Here is a 7,980-nt window from a genome sequence, read left to right as displayed (position 1 = left end):
ACAGACAGATAGATAGATAGATAGATAGATAGATAGATAGATAGATAGATAGATAGATAGATAGATAGACAATATACTGTAATTTTAACACACCCCTTGATTAAAGTCTAAATAAAATAGTAATATGGAAGAAACTGGAAGAAAATCTTTATTTCTCAAACATTTCACGTATTTATTCTAGATAAACACTTAAAAAAGATGTCTGCCTCTTGTTCAAAATACTTAAAGGGCACATAGTTTACCCTTTTTTATGATTTAATATTAATATTATGGTTCTTCTGAGTGTGCCGGTTTAGGTTCGGTTCAACACACAGTTCAGATGTTTTTATTATATTGTGTTAAAATAGTGTCAAGTTGGGGGCGTTTACACAGTTTGCTGTTTTAGGGGTGTGTTGCTTCACATGAAAATTAGTTTCGGCTTCCCGCCCAATGTAACAAGGGGGCGGAGCCAAGAGCTCACCCATGTTTGGCAACAGACAGGCAGACAGGGAGAAGGAGCAAGAGTGAGAGGATCAGCATTCAGCCGTACATGTACGACTCGGACACAGACCAAGCAGAGAGTAAACAATCATTTGTGTCTTTGTATAGTTTTACAGACAACTGTGTTCTAGTTTCAAGTGCCGAGCTTGATTGAGGCACCAGATGCGCAGTGACACGGCACACCAGACACTCTTTGTGGTGCGGCAGAAACATGAAGTGTCCCGAATCGTCACGCCACACATTTTAGAACTCTAAACACGGGTTTCTATCTGGGTAAACACAATGGCGCTTGAAGTCGGCGCCAGCCGCCAACTTGAAGCGCCATTGTGTGTACCCTGATAGAAACCTATGTTAAGAATTCTAAAATGCATGACGCTGCGTCAGTCAGAGCGGCACTTCTGGTGTGCGACCTGCAGGAAAGTTTGTTATTTTTTTCCAATGGAGAGACGCGCACATGAAGGGCATGCACTTTTCCAACAGCACTTAGTTAAGATCACAGGGAGCTTCTGTGACCTCAAGAAATACAAACGGATGAAAAGTACATGTGTTTGCAAACCTACCTAAAGTTACAACCAATAATTCCGATTACAGCAATCATGTGGTGAATGTTGATCTTGTGTTGAGCCCAATAAGCCTTACATCTAAAAATAGAGCAAGGATGTTCCTTTAGTGATTTGACTCGCACTGAAAATGGCAGACGTGAAACAACAAACTGAGGATATGGTGACGTCAATCAATGGGCCTGTCAATCAACATTAATGGGCAGGGGGATCGCACTCCTACGTCAAGTTGCAGTCGATCTGAAAACTGCTCCAATTGGTCCACCGTTTTTATGTTGTTAAATAAAAAAAAAATTTAAAAAAAACTGGTTGTGTTTATATCACCCCAATATGACGGTCAACACACTATACTTACACACATGTCTGTCCAAACAGCTTGAAAAGTAGATTTTTCACCATAGGTGCCCTTTAAATGAGCTGAAACAACACAATTCTTGAGTTTTTTTGGACAACTATGTTCAATCCACTTAAACTTGTAAAAAAAAAAAATTTGTTTTAAAGTCAATCTATTTGTGTTGGGACAACATGCGTTTGTTTACAGTGAACATTTTTTAAAATGTGTATACATTCTCCTCTGCAATTTGGATGATGTTTAAATGTCAGAATCTACTTCATTTTAATCATGTAAAGAATTGCTGAACAGAATAAACAAACCAGCAGATGCATTTGACTTTTTAATGTGCTGTGATGACTTTGCCATCAAGAAATGCAGATAAATAGATGATAACATATCACAACATCTGCATGAAGAGATCTCCAAAACACATTAAAAAATAATCGGCAACACTTTACAATAAGGTTCATTAGTTAATGCATTTACTAACATTCACTAATCATGAACAACACATGTACAGCATTTATTAATCATAATTGAACATTTACTAATGCATTATTAACAACCAAGTAGATGCTTGTTAACATTAGTTAATGCACCATGAGTAAACATGAACTAACAATGAACTACTGTATTTTCATTAACGATTATTAACATGAATAAATACTGTAGTAAATGTATTGTTCAATGTTTGTTCATGTTAGTAAATGCATCACTTAACATTAACTAATGAACCTTATTGTAAAGTGTGACCAAATAATCAAACTTAAAAGAAGACGTGATTTACTACAAATCATTATTAACATTCCTCTACACGAGGAGTCACATTCACAACATCCACAGATGTCACACACTCAATACTGCATTGTAAACCTCTCAACCACCTTATATGTGATTAGAAAATATAGTAAATAGGAAATAAAGTAGCCCTATGAGGACAACAGAGTGTTTATCATACTGATCAAATACAACACCTCCCAATATGGGACACACAATATGCACTGTTAACAGTTTACTGTAGAATCTGCAGTAACATACTGCATAAGTGTCCTACAGTTCATATTACAGTTAAATACCGTGTAATTCACACAAATCGTTAAGATAAAAACATCATTAGCCTTCATTGAAGGTGTTCACACATGTATTAAACAACACATAATAGATTTCCAATGATGGAAACCTGCAAGACTGCATTTATAAAATCAAATGCACTAATATTGTTCAGGACATCTATCATAGACGTGTATTGCATCCATAATGTCTAATATAGACTCTGCTTCCAGTTGTCCTCCAGATGGCGCTGCTGTTCCTCTCACATGCATTTCAGCTGCTTGTGGAGCCAGAAGAGCTGCTGTGGAGAGCTGAGCTTCATCTCTGCAACTGCATCGTCTTCTTCATCTGGAACTGATGAAGATGGTCATTGAGTCTCTTCACAGAATATCTTTTTTTACTAAAGCAGATGATTCTTTTGAACTCCCGCTCCTGTCTTTTCCTTCTCCTCATAGAGTGAGAGTCTGCTGAAGATGTCGCTGGAAGCCTCTTCAACTCCAGCTCTTGTTGACTTTGCTGAAGCTCTCGTGCTCAGATGATGAAGTAAGTCTGCAGCTTCTAGTTCAGCTCCAGCAGTCTTCATCTCCGCCTCTTCATCTCCTCTCTGGACAGAAAGAGCTCAATCTCAGCATGTCAAGTGGAGCGTCTCTGCTTTCTTTCTCCAGCTTGGAGGAACTCTGGAGCCAGAAGAGCTGCTGTGGAGAGCTGATCGTCATCTCTGCATCTTCTTCTTCTTTCTCAGCTGCAGATGGAGACAGACGAGCGTCAGGAAAGTGTCCTTCAGATGGAGAAGAGCCGGACGCTGCAGTGATGTTGCTGAATGTTGAGCTTTGAGATGATTGTAGGTGTTGATGTGTGGATCTGCTGGAGATCTCGGGCTCTGGTTTGCACTGCCTGCAGCTCCTCTATTTATACTCACAAATCTCCATATCAATGTGTGAGGCTTGAGCTGCTCGCACTTTCTCACAGTCTGCAGCCAATGGAGGAGCAGGAGCAGACAATGAGGGATCATGTGGACACACAAACACACACACACACATGCTCAATCTGTGTTTTAAGACAGCAGGTGGACTGAAAATCAGAGTGACAAATTGTGTGTGTGTATATATATATATGTGTGTGTGTGTGTGTGTGTGTGTGTGTGTGTGTGTGTATATGTGTGTGTGTGTGTGTGTATATATATATTTATATATTCATAAGCTTATATATCATACTTTCAAAACAACATCAAAAATGGAAACTTGACATCTTAAAAGGCATTTAAAAACATGCCAAAGCCCGACAATTACAATAACCAACCATATTATTAATGATTCAGTGTTGTGATGCTGCAGTGACGTCACACACTCAAGCTGGAGTCCAGATGAAGCAGATGTGTGCTGGTCAGTGTGAGTAGATGTGATGTGAGGTTCCCACACTGACTCTCTGTGTTGAACATCAATGGAGGACAAATGCATCAGTGAGTCCTGAATGGAGCTTTAGTGACGCTGAAGACTCTGTTCAACCTGACGTCACCAACCATCTGGAGCTCGCAAACACACCCTGACTTCACACACACCAGTCACTTATTCAACTTATTATACACTCTAGAAAATATCTGGGTTGTTTTTTTTGTTGGGTCAAATGTGGACCAACCCAATCATTAAGTTTTAAAGTGTAATTTAAATAAAAAAAAAAAAAAATTCCATATTTGACCCAGTGTTGGGATTAAACAAACCCGTGTTGGTTAGGCGTTTTAATTTTATTGAGCACTTTGTTTAGAAGTTGCAGAGATTTTAAACTTTACATGTTGATGGAAGAATTAGATTTTTAAAATAGGATTTTTCATTTATTCATTTATTTTTCTTTGGTTTAGTCTCTTTATTCATCAGGGGTCGCCACAGCGGAATGAACCGCCAACTATTATAGTATTTGTTTTACACAGCAGATGCCCTTCCAACTGCAACCCATCACTGGGAAACACCCATACACTCCCATTCACACACATACACCATGGACAATTTAGCTTAGCTGAGTCAGTTGGCATTTCTGTGTGGAGTTTGCATGTTCTCCCCGTGTTGGCGTGGGTTTCCTCCGGGTCCTCCGGTTTCCTCCACAGTCCAAACACATGCGCTATTGGGGAATTGAATAAACTTAACTGGCTGAAGTGTATTAGTGTGTGAATGGGTATGTATTGGTGTTTCCCAGTACTGGGTTGTGACTGGAAGGGCATCCGCTTGCTTGAAACCTCTGAAAAAGAGACTAAGCTGAAGGAAAATTAATGAATAAATGAATGACACACACATATATTACGTCAAAACAAACATCTATTTTGGATGTGATTAATCTTCGCACTAAATTTGAATATTTTCATCTTCAGATTTTATCTAAATGTATATTTTCTTTAAAAAATATTGCAGTGGCTGATCAATGGCTTTCATGTTTTCTTATTTCTCCATTGCATTTGAGCAGGCATGTCCAAACTCTGTCCTGGAGGGCCGGTGTCCTGCAGAGTTTAGTTCCAACCCCAATCAGACACACCTGAACCAGCTAATCAAGCTCTTTCTAGGTATACTAAACTTCCAGGCAGGTGTGTTGAATGAAGTTGGAGCTCAACTATGCAGGACACCGGCCCTCCAGGACTGAGTTTGGACACCCCTGCATTTGAGTATATGTAAAACGTAAAGTAAATTAAAGTGATAAAATCTCATTTGTATTTTTAGGGCCCGAAAGCACTCCTGTCATGAAGATGAATGGACTAAAATTCTTTCAGTTGCAAGTGTTGTGTAAATAGCATTAAATTTCTAAAAAAAATAAAATAAAAGGTGGGTTGACTGCCTTGACCTCATGTACATCACAAAATAAAACGACAGCCTATATTTAAAGGTGCAGTAGGTGATCTTCCACAATGCTAACAGCTTAGCATAAATCTTTGAATCACAGTCCCTCCCCTGCCGTCTAGAGCCACGCCTCCTTAAACACGAGCACAGCAAAAGAACCCTCTCTCATGTGTTAAAAGCAACTAGTGCTTGTCCGGCAGCGTGCAAGCCAAACTGACATGCTATTGCAGAGCAAATACTTAGAGTTGCACGGTAAACAATATAGGGAGAGACTAGGCGGAATAGCGGCATTTACTTGTTTTTTTGTTGAACTAATTAAAATCAACATCATTGATGCTGTAAAAGGTCCCTCATAAAACTGAATATAGTCTTATCAATCTTTTATTAGAAGATTTTAGTGGCTGAACAACACTTCTGTGAAGATATAACCCATTTGTAACAAGAACATCTAACGCTACATCAGCTTTGCGTGAAGCTAAAACAGTTTTAAAACAGAACATTACCTGTCTAAGAGAAATCCTTCAGACATGGGGTCATCCTTTCTCCAGCGTGCAAAGATAACTCCAATATTGATTCAGGTTTTTAAAAAGTTTTGATTCAGCAGGTTTTCACCGATCGCGCGCGCGCCCTCTCTCGTGAACTTGCGGCACCAACAGCAGTCGGCGGAGCTGCGTACAAACGGCTGCGCAGTTGTTCAAATCTGCATTTGCTGACAGACAGTCTGAGCTACTTATCGGAATTATGAGAGATGTCGGTCCGACTCTATTTAATTGGATGAACATTTTTTAGTTTTATGCCTTGCACAAAATATAAAAATACATGTAAATACATTTAGATCATTTACTTGAATCATTACTATTGGACTGTGAAGAGACTTTCAACCAGCACAACAAACAATGCTTCTGAAGACAATCACCTACTGCACCTTTAAGACTGATCTTTATAGTTATTGCTAGTAAACACTTCATGCTTTGCCTTTGTGTACATCACAGAAGAACTCGAGCTCCTGGCGTTTTCTCACACACTCTCAATGAATAAACCGACAGAAGTGTGTGTGTGTGTGTGTGTGTGTGTTTTTATCAGTGTTTCATCCCTTCACACACCTGTCTTTCGTCTCCTCAGGGCGTCTCGCTCCACTGAGGGTCAAAACCGCTGATCTTTTGACCACAAACTCACCGGAAGCATGGTTACTGGTGAGTCATGCACTTTGGATTGACTGTTACATTTTATAATGTATATCATTGTAAAGGGCGGCAGGGTGGCTTAGTGGTTAGCACTGTGGCCTCACAGCAAGAAGGTCGCTGGTTCGAGTCCCGGATGGGCCATTTGATGTTTCTGTGTGGAGTTTGGGTGCTCCTCTGTGTGCTCCCCATAGTCCAAACACATGTGCTATCAGGGAATTGATTAACTAAAATGGCCATAGTATAGGGGTCACAGTGACGCAGTGGGTAGCATGATCGCCTCACAGCAAGAAGGTTGCTGGTTTGAGCCCCGTCTCGGTCAGTTGGCATTTCTGTTTTGAGTTCGCATGTTCTCCCCCTGTTTGCATGGGTCTCTTCTGGGTGCTGGAAGGGTATCCTCTGCGTAAAACATATGGATAATTTGCCGGTTCACACCCTTGTGGCGACTCCTGATTAATAAAGGGACTAAGCCGAAAACAAAATGAATGAATGAAATTGGCCACAGTGTATGAGTGTGTGTGTGTGAATGTGAGAGTGTATGGGTGTTTCCCAGTAATGGGTTAAGGCTGGAAGGGCATATGCTGTGTAAAACATATGCCGGAATAATTGGTGGTTCATTCCGCTGTGGTGATCTCTGATAAATAAGAGACTAAGCCAAAGGAAAACGAATCATGCATGAACCATTACAAAATTGTATATCAAAGCAAAATTGAAGCCAGAATAACAATTGACAAGGCACAGTCCCTCTACAGGTTATTCATCAGTGTCTATTTATTTACATTGATCATTTTTTTTGTATCCTACTTTTTTTATTGGATAACCTTTGTTTTTAATACATTTGATGCTAAATATCTTTGATGCAAAATATCTTAACAGAATAAAGAAACTCGGAAAGGTTAGAAAACACATGAGGCGGAGTAAACAGTACACTAAAAAAATTATTCAAAGATGATTCCTTGGATTTACTAAATTGTTGTGAACAATTTATTTGGGCTGAATTTAAACAAACAAATTAAGTTGAACATTATTTATTATTTAAATTCAACACAAATAAATTGTTTGCAACAGTTCTGCATGCAACACTTTTTTTAAGTGTAGATAAAATAAAGAGTAAATAAAAATTTTAATCTCTAAATATTTGGTGCATTGTTGGGTTATTTTTAAAATTGGGTTAAAATTTTTGAATTTCAACCGTCAACTGATTTAACTGACACAGAGCAGCTGAATTAAAATATGTGTGCAATGTTTTTGCATTATAACGTTTATTTAAGCTTAACTTTATTTTTCTTTTTTTATCAAATTGCCTCTCCCTTGTTGTGTATATTTCTATCTGTTTCACTTGCACTCCGTAGCTGATCTATATTAAATGGATAAAAACGCTGTGTCTGGAACTGAAAATGTAGTGGAAATAAAGCATTTTCAATATTTTTTAAAACTGCATGTTATTTATTTACACAGCCATATTTGTATTAATAGTAGTACTATTAATAGTAGCAATAGTAATACAAGAATGGAAAAAAAAAACATTTGATCAAAATAACCCAATGCACTGGGTT

The sequence above is a fragment of the Danio rerio genome, chromosome 11, assembly GCF_052040795.2.
Source record: "Danio rerio strain M-AB ecotype USA chromosome 11, GRCz13ab, whole genome shotgun sequence".
In the NCBI taxonomy this organism is placed as follows: Eukaryota; Metazoa; Chordata; class Actinopteri; order Cypriniformes; family Danionidae; genus Danio; species Danio rerio.
The sequence above is the reverse complement of the archived record's forward strand: the minus strand, read 5'-3'. Positions refer to the sequence as shown.